Here is an 18,875-nt window from a genome sequence, read left to right on the forward strand (position 1 = left end):
TTTGTCAGTAATACACACCACTCCTCTGTTGTCTCCTTGATTAATGACCTACAAGGACTATCTGTTGCAATTCATGTGGCTCAGAAGATCACTGTCTGCTCCCTCCACTTACCTCCATAGGATATAGTAGAATATGAGCCTCACGTGGACCTTATTGAACAATTCCTCTGCCCTTTTCTCCTACTGAATGATTCCAATGCCCATAGTATATTATGGGGCTCAAACTATATTTGCCCAAGCCATCTAATCTTGGAGACCCTCATGACACTTGGGTCTGTGCATTCTCAACATGGGTAATACCACTTACTCGTATTTCTCGGCTGCTACTGCGTCATACTGAGTGTGAAAAAACATGTAAGAGTGAGACAAAATGCGGGAAACGTTACTGAATAATATGAAACGACCGATTCCAAGTGAAAGGCTCAAAACACAGAAATCCACTACCAGCTAGCGATAATGCATAATTATCAACATATAAAAACACTTTATGTAATTACTATGATTATTACAGACTATCTAAATGATTGTCTGTTATAAACAATTATTCTTATCTTGATTTTGTAATGTGTGTTCCAAGGATGATTTTGCATGAATAGATCGATAGAAGATAGCGTTTTCTTTGTTGGATTGTGCTATAGGTAGATCCTTGTCCTTGATCAGTACAAGTATGTGGTAGGAGTTATGTATGTATGGAGGTTTAACTTAATTGTACTGTGAAATGAAATATTAAATATACAGGGTGTTACTAAAAGGTTCGGCAAAACTTTCAGGAAACATTCCTAACACACAAATAAAGAAAAGATGTTATGTGGACATGTGTCCGGAAACGCTTAATTTCCATGTTAGAGCTCATTTTAGTTTCGTTCTTCCAGCTACGCTCAATGGAGCACGTTATCATGATTTCATACGGGATACTCTACCTGCGCTGCTAGAACATGTGCCTTTACAAGTACGACACAACATGTGGTTCATGCACCATGGAGCTCCTGCACATCTCAGTCGAAGTGTTCGTATGCTTCTCAACAACAGATTCGATGACCGATGGATTGGTAGAGGCGGACCAGTTCCATGGCCTCCACGCTCTCCTGACTTCAACCCTCTTGACTTTCATTTATGGGGGCATTTGAAAGCTCTTGTCTACGCAACCCCGGTACCAAATGTAGAAACTCTTCGTGCTCGTATTGTGGACGGCTGTGATACAATACGCCATTCTCCAGGGCTGCATCAGCTCATCAGGGATTCCATTCGACGGAGGGTGGTGGATGCATGTATCCTCTCTAACGGAGGACATTTTGAACATTTCCTGTAACAAAGTGTTTGAAGTCACGCTGGTACGTTCTGTTGCTGTGTGTTTCCATTCCATGACTAATGTGGTTTGAAGAGAAGTAATAAAATGAGCTCTAACACGGAAAGTGTCCGCCCCCGGTAGCTGAGTGGTCAGCGCGACAGACTGTCAATCCACAGGGCCCGGGTTCGATTCCCGGCTGGGTCGGAGATTTTCTCCGCACAGGGACTAGGTGTTGTGTTGTCTTAATCATCATCATTTCATCCCCATCGACGCGCAAGTCACCGAAGTGGCGTGAAATCGAAAGACTTGCACCAGGCGAACGGTCTACCCGACGGGAGGCCCTCGTCACACGACATATAACACGGAAAGTAAGCGTTTCCGGACACATGTCCACATAACATATTTTCTTTCTTTGTGTGTGAGGAATGTTTCCTGAAAGTTTGGCCGTATCTTTTTGTAACACCCTGTATATCTATTCGAGAACAGAAACTCATCCAGCGTTCATATTTTTTAAGAAAAAGAAGCCGACCATCCCCTGGACCGGTATATGAAGTTACATTTCAATTTCAGAATCTAGCACGGACATGGATTACGAGCCTACAACTTTCGACAGCAATGAAGGACAATAACAGACGAGTCTGGGGTGAAAGTAGTTTACTGAAATTCTACCGTTGCTACCTCTATCTGCAGTGTATCACTATTTCCGCGTGCCAAGTGCTGTGAAACTGGGACCAGCCTCCCAAATTTAAGCTTACACTAAAATTAATGTACCGACTTCGGGTTATAAGAGGATTGTGACGGTTAAATCAGCCACAGACCTCATTCTCCGCTCTGACTCAGGACAGTGGAATGCCACTGATGCCCTTCATTGCAGTGAACACTTCCCTTCGTGGATCCCCCTACTCGATGGAGAACTGCTTAAATAGGAGCCATCGAAATGGATGATCAGCATGCTAATTGGGAGCTGTTCAGTTAGTAGGCTGTGTCTGAACGCTGCGACATCTTCCAGGAATTAGTGGACCACATCACACGAGTGGTCCACCATGCCACTGACCCTATTTTTTTTTTTTTGAGTCATCAGTCTTCTGATTTATCTGATGCGGTCTACCACCAATTCCTCTCCTGTACCAACCCCTTCATCTCAGGGTACCACTTGCAACCTATGTCTGCAGTTATCATAGTTGGTGAGCCACAACAGATTTTGCCTGTGTTGGCTTTGATACATCCGGCTTCGCACCTACGTGCTCATCATAGCGAAATTTATGTAACCCTGTATTTATTTTTACCGAGAGTAAAACCACTTTTACTTTAAAAGCAGTACCGAGATTTTTACCTCACCTGCTACTACTCGCTTCCTACATTCGGCCTACGCTTCAGTTTACTGGAGCAGACCCACGCGCCGCCTTCCAGGCGGGATACCAAAGCTCTACAGCTCCCTTGTGTACCATGGAAGCCATTCCCTGATTTCGTCATAGACGTCCTACCATCCTGTCCCTTCTTCCTGTCAGTCTTTTGCACATATTCCTTTCCTCTCCAATTCTGCGCAGAATCTCCTCATTCCTTCCTTTATCAGTCAACCTAATTTTCAATATTCATCTGCAGGACCACGTCTAAAATGCCTCGATTTTCTTCTGTGCCAGTTTTCCCACAATCCCTGTTTCACTACCATACAATGCTGTACTCCAGACGTACATTATCAGAAATTTCTTCCTCAAGCTAAGGACTATGTTTGATACTAGTAAAATTCAACTGGCCGGGAATTCCCTTTCTGGCAGTGCTATTGTACTTTTGATGTGCTTCTTGCTTCATCCATCATCGGTTATTTTGTTGCCTAGGTAGCAAAATCACTTAACTTTATGTACTCTGTGGCCATTAGTCCTGATGTCCTCGCTGTTGTCATTTCTGCTACTTCTTATTACTTTCCTGTTTCTTCGATTTAATTCTCAATAAATATTTTGTACTCATCAGTGTGTTCATTCCATTCAGCGGACCATGTAATTCATCTCCCCTTTCACTCAGGATAAAAATGTCATCAGCGAATCGTGTCACTGTTTGCCTTTCACCTTGAATTTTAATCCCACTCCTGAATCTTTCTTTTCCTGCCATCGTTGTTTCTTCGATGTTCGGATTGGACAGTAGGTGTGAAAGACTACATCGCTGTCTTACATCCTTTTTAATCAGAGCACTTCATTCCTGGTTGTCCACTCATATTACACGCTCTTAGCACTTGTAAATATTGCATGTTACACGTCTCTCCCTCTAACTCAGCCCTATTGTTATCAGAATATCGAACATTTTGCACCATTTTACATTGCCGCACGCTTTTTCTGGTTGGACAAATCCTATGAATGTGTCTTGATTTTTCTTTAGTCTTGCTTCCATTATCAACCACAATGTCAGAATTGTCTCTCTGAGGACTTTATCTTTCCTAAAGCAAAACTGATTCTCATCTAACACATCCTCTATCTTCATTCCAATTCTTCTGTATATTATTCTTGTCAGCAACTTGGGATGTCACGAGACTCATACATTCTACCCACCAACATGAATAGTTATGTTGTTGCCACTACCCCAATGACTGTAGAAATTCTAATGGAATGTTATCTACACTTTCTCCCTTATTTTATTTTCGGTCCTCCAAAGCTCTCTTAAATTCTCATTCTAATACTCGGTGCGCTATCTCTTCTAAATCAACACATGTTTCTTCTTCTATCACATCAGACAAATCTTCCCCTCATAGAGGCTTCCAATGTATTCCTCCCACCTATCGACTCTCTCCTCTGAATGCAGCAGTTGAGTTTCCGTCGCAGTCTTAATATTACCACTGTTACTTTAAATTTCAACGAAGGTTGTTTTCACTTTCCTATGTGATGTGTCACTCCTTCCGCCATACATTTGTTTTTCGATTTCTTCACACTTTTCATCCAGCCATTTCGTCTTCCCGGAATTTCCTATTTATTTCATTCCTCGGTGACTTTCATTTCTGTACTCCTGCATTTCCCTGAGCATTTTTGTACTTCGTATTTTCATTGATCAACTGAAGTATTACTTGTTACCTATGGTTTCTTTTCAGTTACTTTCTTTGGATCTGTTTTTCTTTCCAGCTAGTGTGATTGCCCTTTTTAGAGATATCTATTCCTCTTCAACTGTACTGACTACTCTGCTATTTCTTGTTACTGTATCTGTAGCCTTAGAGAACTTCAAGTGCGTCTCGTCATTCCTTAGTGCTTCCGTATCCCACTTATATACATGTTACTCTTCATCACTACCACATTGTGACTTTAGTCTATATCTGCTGCTTGGTACGCCGTACAATCCAGTATCTGATTTCTGAATCTCTGTTAGACTGTGATGTAACCTAACTGAAATCATCCCGTGTCATCTGGTCTTTTCCTAATACACCTATTCTTGTGATTCTTGAACAGAGTATTCGTTATTAATAGCTGAAATTTACTATAGAGCTCAGTTAGCCTTTCTCATCTCTCATTCCTTGTCTGAAGCCCATATTCTCCTGTAACTGCTTCTTCTAGTCCTTCCTGTGCAGTTTCAATTTGGTCCTTAGATTTTCATCTTACTTTAAGTACTATATTACCCTTGCAATACCCTCATAGACTTTCTGCAACTCTTCAACTTCAGCTTCTGACGTCGACATGTATACTTGAGATATCATTGTCGATGTTGGATAGTTGTCGATTGTGATAAGAACAACCCTATCACTGAAGTGTTCACAGTAACACACTTTCTGCACTACGTTCCAATTCATAACGAATCCTTCTCCCATTATCCCATTTCCTGCTGCTGTTGATATTACCCAATACTCATCTGACCAGAAATTCTTGTCTTCTTTCCACTTCACTTCAGTGGCACCTACTAGATATAGATCGAGTCTTTGCATTTGCCTTTTCAGATATTCTAGCTTCCCTACCACATTCAAGTTTCTGACATTCCACGCATAGACACTCTCATGGTCAGCTCCCCCTTGGCAGCCCCCTCTTGGAGATCCAAATGGAGTAGTATTTCGAAATCTTTTGCCAATAAAGAGATCATCTTGACACCTTACCAATTACGTCCTACATGTCCAGTGGACACACGTTATACCTTTAATGCAGAGGTTTCCATTACCTTTTGCATCCTCATGCTGTTGCTCATTGCTGTTTCTTCCACCTTTGGACGCAGATTCCAACTCCAAGTACAAAAGTGTGCCCTGAACCTCCGTCCACTCTTCCGTCCTATTTGACAAGGGCATTGGCAGAATGGGGGTAAGACCTTATGGCTGAGATCTTCGACCACCAATGCTGATTATTAATCAAAGATTAATAGGTGGCTCTTTTTGAACCCGAGATCGAGGAAGATTCATTTCTAACCAAAGACACTTCCCCTGGACCACGGGCGCTATCCGCCAGTGACCTGTCAGTCCCAACGTCCTCAGGTCATCCTGGGATGATAACTGTATCTCGGAGGAAAATTTGTGTGCCATTCGACCATCCGGGGCAGACGTATGGCCCTTTGACGTTTTAAATGACGCCCCACAGCAGGGAACTTCCGGGCCTTTCGGGTTGTGTGAGCCAAAGCTAGATGTATAATTAAGGAGAGTAGAAAAGATCATGGTAAGCATTTCTGGACTCTATCAAAGTTTCCTCTAGCTCTACAGAAGTATCTGAAAACCACCTGGAGGATTTCTGCTAAAATGGTCGTTTACCAAAGCAGTAGTGGTGAAACAGGGGTGTGTCCAAACAATATTCAGAGATATTGCTCAGACGCTAGTCAAGAATCTTGCAAAACCTATTGCTAGTGCGTAGCGGGTTCCGACGTTTGGTCGTTGCCATGCGACTGTAGAGAGGGACAAGATAAACTTCAGATCCAACAGCAGTGGACCTGGAATCGGCTCTGTCTGAGACTCGTGCCTCATCACTTAGTCCACCACCAAATCCGGCACTGTACGTTTCGACATTTGCCGGAAGTATCAAACAAAATCCTCCTCGAATGTTTTAATATAATATGTATACAGGCAACTTCCCCAGCTTTTTGAGAGAGGCAACTCTGTACCACTCCTCTAACCAGGAAAGGATCGCACATCTCCCAGTAGTTACCGGAGTATTGCCTTAACGAGCTGTTTAGGAAAGACCCTGAAGCAAATGGTTAAACGTCGTTTGGTCTGGTTGTTAGACACCAGGCGACTCCTTAGCCACTCTCAGTGTGGATTCCGGAGATATCGGTCCACTGTGAACAACCTAACCCTGCTAGCGGCTGCTATTCAGTAGTCTATGTAAACATCACTGTATCGGCATGTTGATATCAGTTTCACATATGAGACTAATTGGAGACACAACATTCTCGTGCAATTGAATCAATGTGACTTTGCTGGTCAGGTCTTCATAGTCTTTCCTGTACCAGGGGTTTCTTAGGATCTGAGTTGATGGCACGCTATCATATCGTTTTGAGTAAGAGAATAATGTCCCTCACAGCAGCGTTTTATGTGTTACCCTCTTTGCTATAGCCATCAATAGCATCACGTCTACATTACGGGGTACTGTACAGTGCACGTCATTTGTGGGCGATTTTGCTGTCTGCTGTTCCTCCTTTAGTGCTGCATCAGCGAACTGTGACTTGCAACTTGCTGTGCGAAGGATTTGGCTGCAAAGACAGGTTTTAGTTTTCTTCAGATAAGTGTGTGTATGTTAATTTTACTCGTTCTAGTTGTATTTTTAATTGATATGGCTTGTATGTGAGAGATACCATTCAATATCCTAAGCTTTCTCCCTAATTGTGCACAAGCAACAAGACCATTTGGGATCTGCGTGCGGCATGTACTGGAGTCACTTGGGGTAAAGCGATTACAACCCTGAATCCATAGTTTTACCCGTCTTCCACCCTCGTTACCACAGATACTCTGAGTAATTTCAACTCTACCAACATTTACAGATGGGTCGAAACAGGAGGACCTCGATGGCGGCTCTGTTATTTTCCCTGATAGTGTCCTCAAGGTACGACAGCCTCGACACATTACTCTCTTCGACACAGAATTTAATGTGATCTAGGAGGCAATGGAGTAGATGAGATGAGCTTCGTGTGCTGAATTCCTTGTCTTTTCCGAATATCTGAGCCTCAGTTATTTCAGTGTTCCGTCTCCATACATGCTATAACACCTCTGGTGAGTTACAGTGTCGATGAGAGGCCGAGTGGCTGAAGGAGAGCGATGACAAGTTGCGTCTCGCAAAGCCCACTACGCGGCCGTCATTTACGTCCTTTCAGCCACGATGATGGGATGTGGTCCTCCTTACTCGTCATCGCATAGGCCACAGTCTTCTGACGCATTACTTCTTGCTCCAGCGAGACGAACCTTCAATTTGTGATGATTACAGCGTACAGGTCTCTGTGCACCACATTTTTCTAAACTGTATTTAATTTCGGAAGAGAATATCAGGAATCCGGTAAAACGTCAAACCTCCACGTCGCTATTGCTGGAAAAAGATCCTGTAAGAACGTGATATATGAAGGGTGAGAAAAATCGTTCAAAGTGACAGAAGTGCTACCCTTCCGCAAATTGCTGCTGCTTTCAGTGGAGGGGCATCAACAAGTTTCAACGTGTAAACCATTCAAAGATGCATCATCGATATGGGTTTTCAGAGCCAAAGACCCGCTCATGTACCCTTGATGATTGCACAAGACAAAGCTTTATGCCTTCATGATGATGATGATGATGATGACGACGAATGGTTTGTGGAGCGCTCACCTGTGTGGTTATCAGCACCCATGCAAAGTTCCAATCTTTGGGCAGTTCAGTCTCGCCACGTTGATGAAAGATGATGATGACGAGATGATAAAGGGCAATACAAACATCCAGTCCTTGGCTGGAAAAAAATCCGCAAACTGGCCAGGAATCGAACCCAAGACCCAATGATCTTCTTTATGTCTTGCCTAAGCCTGTCAAACCGCCATTGGACTGTTGATCACTGCAAACATGTGGCCTGGTCGGCCGAGTCTCGTTTCAAATTGTTTTGAGCGGGTGGATGTGCATAGGTATGGACACAACCTCACAAACCCACAGAACCTGCAACTTTAACTGTCTGGTAACGGTATACACATTCTGTACATATATTTTGATATCCATCTTTCAGCTAAACATCTTTTTGAAATTCAGTAATAATTTTTTCACCCATACATTGGCTCACTGCTTTGGTTGCATGGTATTGTTCATTTAAAAATTATAAATTAAATAAAAATTTAAAAAATCACATCATTGGAAACTCTATATCATGAAATCCATTGTTTTTAAATTTCTTCATCTCTTTCTATCTAAATTTCGTCTGTTCATTTTCAATCATTTCATTATCCCAATTTGTAATTAATTCAGCAAATCTATATATAAAATAATCTTAAACTTGTTATCAAGCTTCATACAAAACTTTTCTAAAAATGCTTTCTTCATCAGTTTATTTGTGGACAAAAATAAATTATTTTTTGATATTAATGTATTTATTTGAAAAGATGAACTGTAAATAAAATGTAATGATAATTACAATACTCAAATTAACATTAGAAAAAACTTAGTCCAATTAGAAATCAAGAATGTTCCCATATTAATTTAAATGGAAGGAACATTACTGCCTTCTATTGAGAGACACTTGAATATAGTTAACTCACACTAATAACCACAAATTTCTCTACTGTTCTGAATGTACAGTTCGAAACATGTAAAATGTATCTAATCAAACAGTTGTACAGTTTTAAACATATAAAATGCAACTAATATAATTTTTTTCATTAAATACATTTGAATCACCACTGTAGGAAGCCATATACCGAAATTCATGGAAATAACTTAATAAGAAAAAAAGTCGATTTTCATGACTCAGCACTTTTGGATTTCAGATTTTCTTAGGCAAATATTAACCGATTTTAAAAAATTCAAAATGCTGTCATAATCTCCATAAAAAGAGTTATTCAGAAAAAATATATTGAACAAGATTGGATATAATTTGTCATTTGCATACTAAATTTTTCAGTTTTTATTATCCCTCCCTTTTTTTGAAAATACTTCAAAAGGAAATGAAAACATGGACTGATCACTTCTACAATTTTTCCAATTTTTTATTCATTTACCTGATTAAAATTTTGTAAAAGATGTAATTTCTTAATCATAAGAAATTTTCAATAGGTTTTCTGTGTTGTGAATCATAAGTTAAATTCCTTTTACCATACATAATTATAGAGGCAAGTGTGTCATTTTGAATTTTTTCATTGACAGTTGCGCATAATTCCATCATTGTTCTTTGATTAGCCGAAACATTTTTCTAGAAATCATATTAATTACATATATGGGATAATTCTCTAAACAAACTGCAAGTACTTACATCTACATCTCCTTTCAGTACTGGAACTCGTTTAAAATCGGAAAAAGCATCGTGAGCTTTCAAATAACTATTTGGTGGCTCTAGATTCCACATTTATTAAGGAAAGATGTCATTTCTTCCATTTTTATAATAACATGTTTGCAGCTTTAAATGATCATGAAGTGATGAATCAGACAACTGATTATTATTTCAATTAGTTTCAAATAAAACAAATAAAAATGTGTGCTATAAAATTCCACTGAGTTACAGTAATATTTTATATGTACTTCGAAATCTTTCTTGCCATTTAATCCAGCAACTTCTACAGTTTGTAGTATACAAAAATATATTGGAATTATTGTATTTTTCAAAATATTTTGTTGTTGTTCTACTTGTAGTTTGGTTCATATTTAACAATTGGTAGACGAATTTCCAACCATTCTATTACAATTTTTCCTTCCTTAAGAAGCGTATCTTTAATTTCTACTCTATCATCATTATAATCACACCTACAAAAACTAGAATCTCCTAGCACTTGCAGACCATGTGAAACTTACTGTTAAATCTCCTTCCCACATAATTTTTTATAGTCTCTAAAAAATCTTCCAAGCATTGCTAAAGGATAAAGCAATTCATTTTTTTACTCTCTATTTTTCCTTTATTAATAATATTTCCTTCCAAGCTTATTTTATCAGTAACATATGAGCAAGTGTAGTAAGAATGATGAGGTAATAAAGGGATGTTCTATTCTAGACATAAAATTATTTCCTTTTTTAATCTGTACAAAATCAGTTTTTCAAAATAATTATCGATTAATTTTTTATTAGACTTTTCCATAGTATTTGGATAATCTGATCCCTCAGTTCTAAGAATACTGAAGTTCATATGTAATTGAGAATGATTAGGATGTAACCATCCATCTCCAAGAATTATATTAATTTCATTATCCTTGTTGGGAGTATTTAAATTATTTTTAGTCTTCTTATTTGCAGGGAATGAGTTATACAGGTGATGTTACATTTTATTCGTGATTTATGAAGGTAAAAATAAAACAACTGTCACACAAGCATCATTAAAGTCAATTATATTGTCGTTTTCATATGTTATAGTAATTTCTAAATCTTGAATAGGATCAAAAACAGGAGATTTTATGGGATACTGAGGCTCATGAGTTATTGGCACACCAAATTCTGCATTATGCTTCAATCAGGGAATATTATTAGTTTTTCAATGAAAAGGATCAGTATGCTTCCCAAACATCCATTCAGCTAGATTAAAATTTATGTTGATTAATGTGAATAGAATAATTTTAGGAATATCATAACGAACAGTCTTTTTTTTGGCTTCAACAATTAGTCCACTACATCCAAGTATACTTCCAATACTATCTGTTATGTCCATGTACAATTTGACTTCACTTTCGATAACAATTCTGTTTAAAATTTCATCTGTTCTAATGTGAGTGTTTGGTTTTTGGTTTGCATCGATTTCTTAAAGTTTTTTGAACTGTAATGGCCAAGAGCAATCTGTATTGTTTCTCTGTCACAATATAATTTAATATTTTTGATGTACTGTTTGGAGTTAAAGAAGTTGTATAATCACTAACTAATGAAACCCTTTTATAAGTTTCTCTTATTGGAACAATTAATCATTTTTTAAGAACAGATGATTTATTATTCAAGTGAAATAAATGAACCATGTATACTAACAAAATTTTATTAAGTAAATGATGTATTTATGTAATACTTATGGTATTTTTCTATCTCTAAAATTTATGCAATTGCTCAGATTTCTTTTACATTTAATGCTTCTATTTATGAATCTTTTGAATATACAAGTTTCATGTCAATTTGACCTTTACCAATATGTCCTATTAAATCATGTATATGTTTGTAAGACTAACCTTGTGTGTTTAAATTCTTTACTATTTCCTGCAGTTCTAAATATTCTTTATTTAAAATTCTTTATTCAATACTACATATCTTTTGTATGTTTGAGAAAAGTTATTGCAACTTTCTGCTAATTTGCTTCAGTTATTACCCTTTAGATAAAACAAATTTATTTAGAAAGTTGAATTTTCGTGACTGTAGGAAACAACTACCTTCTTATTCTTTTCTTGTGGAGAGACCAAAATATGAGCCCCTATTTGTAATTTTTATTATATTTTAATTGTACAAAATGAAGATACTTCTGCTATTGTTCTTTGTTAAAATCGTAGAGGCAAATGAAAAGAGCAAAAGCATATAAATATTTCGCTGATTATAGATATGGGTTACTTCGAGGAGGAAGCTTTTGCGTCATTCAAATGGAATCCTACCTGTATTCTCCGCTATGTGGATGACACATTCGTGATCTGGCCCCATGGAAGGGACAAGCTCCTAGACTTCCTTACACACCTGAACATCAGATTCACTATGGAGACAGAAGCAGGAGGAAGATTACCATTCTTGGACGTCATGGTCAACAGAAGAGCGGATGGCACCATGGGGCATGGGGTATACAGGAAGAAAATGCACAGCAACATGTATTTGCATGTGGGTAGCTGCCACCATGCTTTGCAGAGGAATGGGGTTGTAAAACCCCGGTGCTCAGAGTGTGCACCATCTCTGACGCAGTGAGTCTGCCCCCTGAGCTGGAACACCTCAAAACTTCCAGAGGGGCGGGTACTCGGAATGGCAGATCACACGTGATCTCTGCCCCACCTCTACAGTACAGCGTGTGGAGACAGATGAAGTCACGGAGGAAGCCACTGCCTATATATCGTATACTGTCCCATTATCGGCGAAAATCGGTTGAATATTGAGGAAACACAGAGTAGGAACTGTCTTTTGTCCACAAGTATTACTGGGAAGTGTCAAAGATGATCTTGGTTTGTGGAACGCTAGCATATGTCAGATTCCATGTCAGTGTGCTCCATTGAAGATCGTTGCCAAGAACATCACAGGCACACTCGATTTAGGTACCCCAACAGGTCGGCAGTCAGAAAGCACAGACTGTCCGAAAATCAAGAAAAGGACTACCAACATACGAGGGTGTTGGCACAGACATGTAAACACTGCGACAGTGTAGTTATCGACATTCATACCAGGAACAGACTCATCAACCGAGATTGTGGCTACAACCTCAGCAAGACATGGGGACCAGCATTGAGTGTAATTAGAAAGACGCTCAGGAAAGAAAACAAACGGGCGACCAGGGCGGATGACGCAATTACACCGACGCCACCACAGGTGTCAACTCCAGCGTCTCAGCGACCGCCAAAGTGCGGCCGCGGGCGCGGACCAGGCAGTGGACGTCTCGCAGGGGAGGGAACTTAAGACGGCAGTCCATCCTCAGGAGCTTAGTTCGTCAGCGCACCTGACTCTCGTGACATGTCTGATGGCCGAAATATTGTGCTCATTGGACACTATGGAATGGCAGTACACCTGTGGTGTGTTCGAGAAAGAAACAGACCAGGGGAAACTAGAGAATCACATATAAAAATGTTGGTCTTCATCTTGATCAGTAGAAAATTTTGAATTTCCTATAATGGTTCATCATACACAAAAAACTGAGATTAGAATTAATGTATCTGTTAATGTTTCCTCATTTGGAGAAAAATAACAAGTGTATCCACTAAAATTACGAAATGTAACAATGATGTATCTAGACTTGTTTCAAGTCATATTACAAACACAACAAAACAATTGTGATATGTGTTTACTACAATTTAACAGTAAGAAAAATTTAGATGATAGTGCAAAAAATTGTTTAATTGTTTAATTATCAAACCACTGAAAGTAGAAATGCCCGAAAACGGTTCATATGTTCATTTTAAAAATTATCATCATACGTAAAAAGTTCAACTTGTTATTTACGTGGATTTTGAAAAATTACTATTGAAGATGAACATGCCAACAAAATTAAGTAAATTCGTATACAATGAAATATCAAAAGCATGAAATGAGTGGATTCTGTTATTATATAGCGTATATAAATGCCCACTACAAAGATCCTGTTGTTTATATAGAACCAAATTACCATAAAAATTTATTGAAGTGGAAGAAATTGGAAGAATTTATTCTGAAGCTGAAGAGATAAGTTCTCTAAATCCTGAAGCACAATCAAGACATAATAAATCTAAACTTTGTACCCTCTGTATATGTCATCATTCACAGAAAAATAAAAATGTTCATCATCATAATAATCTGACTGGAAAATATCCGAGTTTTTTACAAATTTATTTATATAATTCATCTCAATATGTCATTTGTTTATGAAAGAACTTGTTTATGATAATAATCATATAGATTTCATGTCAAACAAGGAAGATATACATACTAGTTTTGGAAACTAAACAGAATCATTGAAGATGAGATTTATTGACAAATTTAAATTTATGGCTTTGCTCACTTGACGAACTTCCATCATTTCTGAAACAGGATCAAATTAAAAGAATAGAGAATTTCACTCAGAAGAATTATTCAGTTTGGTGGTCACAAAAGGTGTATACAGAGATTTTTGTAATAAATTTGAAGAAACACAGTTACATACAACTGAATAATTTTGCAGTAAACTGAATATCAGTGAAATAAGTGATGAAGATTATAAACGTGAAAAAAATAGTTTGGAAAAAACTTGGTCAATATAATTATCTATATCTTAACACTGTTGTATTGTTTTCAGCAGATGGATTTGAAACTTTTAGTAAAACTTGTATAATTGTGTATCAATTGATCCAGCTCTGTATTTTACCCTATCGGGATTATCTTGGAATCAATGTTGAAAATGACTAATAAACTACTTGTTTATTACTTAATTATTACATGATCTTGATGGTTCTAAAAGGAATATGAGGAGGAGTACCACTATGTTGTAAAAGATATGTAAAAGCAAATAATAAATAGGTGACAGATTTCGATGTAAAAAACATATCCAATTTTTTGTATATTTAGATGCAAACATTTTATTTGGTTACACTATGAGTCAATATTTGCCATATGGTGCATTTCGATGGAATGAACCAAATATTTCTGCCTATACAAAAATAAGTGGAATTTCAGATAGTGCTAAAATTGGCTATATTCTTGAAGTAGAGTTAGAATAACTGAAAGAATCACATGATTTACACAATGTCTTTCCCTTAGCTCCTGATAATAAAATTGTGCCAGAAACTAGAGAAAGAAAGTTATTGACTATGCTGAATGATAAAAATAAATATGTAGTTCACTATAGAAATTTGAAGCAGTATCTTTCCTTAGGAATGAAAATAACAAAAATAGACAGAGTTTTAAAATTTGAACAACCTAATTGGTTGAAGAAATATAGAGTTCTGAATGCTCCAATGAGATCTAAAGCCAAAAATGAATCTGAGAAAGACTTCCTTAAGCTAATGAATAATTCAGTCTTTGGCAAGGCAATGGAAAATATTAGAAATAGAGTTGATATAAAATTAGTGTCTTATGGGGAAAAATGTGATTAACTAATAACGAAGCCAAACATTAAAGGGAATACTATACTTAATGAAAATCTTGTTATCAACCATACGATTAAGCCAAAAATCATGTGTAATAAGCCTATCTACGTTGGGATGACCATACTCGATTTATTTAAATAATTGACATACAATTTTCGCTATAGAATAATGAGACCCAAATATGGAGAAAATATTGAGTAGTGTTATCATGTTACAGACAGTTACTTTTACAATACTGAAACTGAAGATTTTTCTGAGGATTATGAGGACATGAAATCGATGATCAATTACTTTGATATAAGTGATTATCCAGTAGTCAATTTTTATAGTATTCCACGAGCAAACAAGGAAGTTTTAGGTAAAATGAAAGGCGAATGTAATGGAAAAATAATGGAAGAGATTTGTGGTTTATGAGAGAAAAAATGTATGCATATAAAATTGGCGATAAGACTGAGGAAAAATTTAAAGGAGTGGGAAATTGTGGATAAAAATAGAATAAGTTTAGAAGATTACAAAGATGGTTTGCTTAACAATGCAGAACAGTACAGAAGAATTAATATGATTTGAAGTGGAAAACTCGAAATATACACAGTTGAAACAACCAAGAAAACGATAATTTAGTATATGTTTTAGAGAGTAAAATAGATACATTACCGTATGGACATTACTCATTATTGTCATTCTCATAATAATCAGAATAAAGTTAAGATTCATAATAATCTCTTTCTTGTTCAACAAACAAGGAAATTAATTCAGTACAAACCCTTATATGATGATTGTTGTTCTTTTCTGGATCCATTTATAATCTATAAAATTTAGTAGTAAAAATAAAAATAATTATTTCTCTACTAAAATTTTTTTCTAAATAAATGGACACTGCAATCTAGAAGCTGAACAACACAATGTCATGAAATAGATTTAAAAAAAAAACAAGTGGGCTGGTGATAACTGTTTTATATACTGTCACTGGATGTGAATATTTAAATACTAGAAAAAATTGGTATGAGCTTAATATTGAGTTTAAGATCATTTTACTGACAGACTTGATTACTAGCTGGGATATTGAACTGATTGAAAATGAGCAGATGTAATTGAGATATAAAGGGTTGAAGAAATTTAAAAATTGAAATAATGAATTTAATGATATAGAGTTCTTGATGATGTGAATTTTTAAATTGTTAATTAATTCATAGTCATTAAATTGATAATGTCATTCAGCTAAAGCAGTGTAGTCAGTGTATGGATGAAAAAATATTACTGAATTTCATAAAGATTTCCTTCGAGAAGATGGATATCGAAATATGTGTATAGAATTTATATACCATTACCAGACAATTAAAGTTACATGTGAATGTGGTAAAACTGTGAACAGACCTTATTTAAAGAGACATTTCGAAACTGCTCTTCATAAAAATCTCATGACTGCTAATGAATAATTTTGAGTAAACAATTAATTTTATTTTTTTCTTATATTCACCCTTTATAAAAATTATGTTCAATTTATTTTCTTATATTCACCTTATATAAAATAAAGTAAATTTGAAGTAAAAACGTATGTTATAGTAGAAGCACTTTGTATGTTCTGGCTAACTTTCGGTAAGCTAGCGATCAGACTCGTGAGTGAGCTAGTGAGCCAAGGTGAGCCAGAACATACAAAATACTTCTATTGGCATGGCAGCTGGGGACTCTTCAAGCTGGTGGAGGCTCTGTAATGGTGTGGGGCGTGTGCAGTTAGAGTGATATTGGAGCCCTGATACACCCTATACAATTTTGACAGGTGACAGGTAGAAAAGTATCCTGTCTGATCACCTGGGTCCATTCATGTCCATTCTGCATTCCAACGGACTTGGGCAATTTCAGCAGAACAATGCATTTATCCCACACGTCCAGAATTGCTATAGATTGGTTCCAGCAACACTACTCTGAGTTTAGACACTTCCGCTGGCCACGAGATTCCTCAGAAATGAGCGTTATTGAGCATATCTGGGATGCCCTGCAACGTTCTGTTCAGAAGAGATCTTCACCTTCTCATACTCTTACGGATTTATGGACAGCCCTGCAGGATTCATGGTGTCAGTTTCCTCCAGCACTACTTCAGACTTTAGTCGAGTGCATGCACGTAGTGTTGCAGCACTTCTACATTCTGGCGGGGGCCTTACACGATATTAGACGGGTGTTCGAACTTCTCTGGCCCTTCAGTGTAGATTTCCTCAACACTGTGTGCAAAAATTTCTGATATTTTACCCACATTAGTTTGTTTTAATTAGTATAAGGCCGCCAATAACCTCGCCGTTGAACTCCCGTAAACCCCAAAACACCTACACCGATATCAGAAGTGTGCATAAAGTTACTGTATTGCTGTTATTAGCACAATAATAAACAGTCCATGTAGCATGCCGTAGTCCAGGCCAGTAGCAGGCAGCCAGGTTACAACAGCGGTCCATGTGTACAGTGTTTAATAAGCGAACTATAAGAGAAACTCCTGGCCACTGCTGACAGAGCTTCTAGGTGGCGGAACCAAGTAATTTGCTGGTAGCTTCCCCTATTCGCCTACTCGGCTCAGCAGATGTTTTGACTTGGTAACGTCGATATCTTTCGTGCACGAATCAGAGTCGTGTTTCCACTGAGACAGAAGACTGAAGACGTTAGAGTTTGTTTATATTCTTCGTATTTAGAGTGCTGAAATGTTACACGGTATTCAGTTTCATATTCGCTGCACTCTCTCGTATTATCTTGTCTTTCCTTGAAGAAAATACGTTGAATCAGTAGACAAAATAGAGCAAGCAGAAGTTGCACTAGATTTGAAATAGAAAATGACAATAGTTAAAGCCGGAGTTCACGTTAGTCGGGGGCTTAAATACTTACCAGAGAAAATTATCGACATATTTATGACTTGTGTAAAAATGTGTTGAAAAAGAAATTTATTTAAGTGGGAGAATGTAATGATGCTCCCTGCATTCAAGGATGAAGAAGTGTCTAATTGAGAAAACTATCGAGGAGTGGACTTAATACATCCTACCAAGTTTACCCCAAAATCCTTATAACACTTCTATTTAATTCTAACAGAGGACTAATCTTGATTCAGAAGAGGAGGAGCTCTGCTGATCGTAAATAGTCTTAAGCGAATGAATAGAAACAGACGAGTACAAAAGGGAAACGTTTACATAATTTTTGGTTTCATTTACTCATTTGGTTATGTTAAAAGAGGAAAGCTCTTCCAAGTGTTCCATAAATATTTGATAAAAGTTGTAAAACATATACATGAAGAGCCATATATACAGTGTCTTGGGAGTATAAGTACTGTTATTGTGATGAGTAGTGCCTTAATATGTACGCACTTCAATGTGTTACTAGTTTTTTCTCTGCGTCTGTCTTCTGGCAAAGAAGTCGCATCATTTTCTACCTGATGTTTTCCGCCGTCCCGCAACTGCACCACTAAGTTGACTATACCTGTCACTATAGAGTAACCGTTCAGCGTCCACACTTCAACACATGAACTGCTGTCCAGGGGAAGAAAATACCAAAGGCTGGTTCTTAGCAAATGAATTTCGAGATACCAACCAATCTAAAAACATACTGCACATAACAGCTATAATTATTAGTTTGAAAATGAAGTAAGTACTGATATAATGCTATTCAGCACATTGACCTAAGCCAGCAACAAAAATATCTGTGCTTCTACGCCCAACACCCTGTACCTACTGCGATTCTAGAGAAGACAGGCGTTGTATACAAACCGTAAGACGTGGACTTCTTTCACTCGTACCTCATGTAATTTCTTTTTGACTTTCGAATCGAT

The sequence above is a fragment of the Schistocerca americana genome, chromosome 4, assembly GCF_021461395.2.
Source record: "Schistocerca americana isolate TAMUIC-IGC-003095 chromosome 4, iqSchAmer2.1, whole genome shotgun sequence".
NCBI lineage: Eukaryota > Metazoa > Arthropoda > Insecta > Orthoptera > Acrididae > Schistocerca > Schistocerca americana.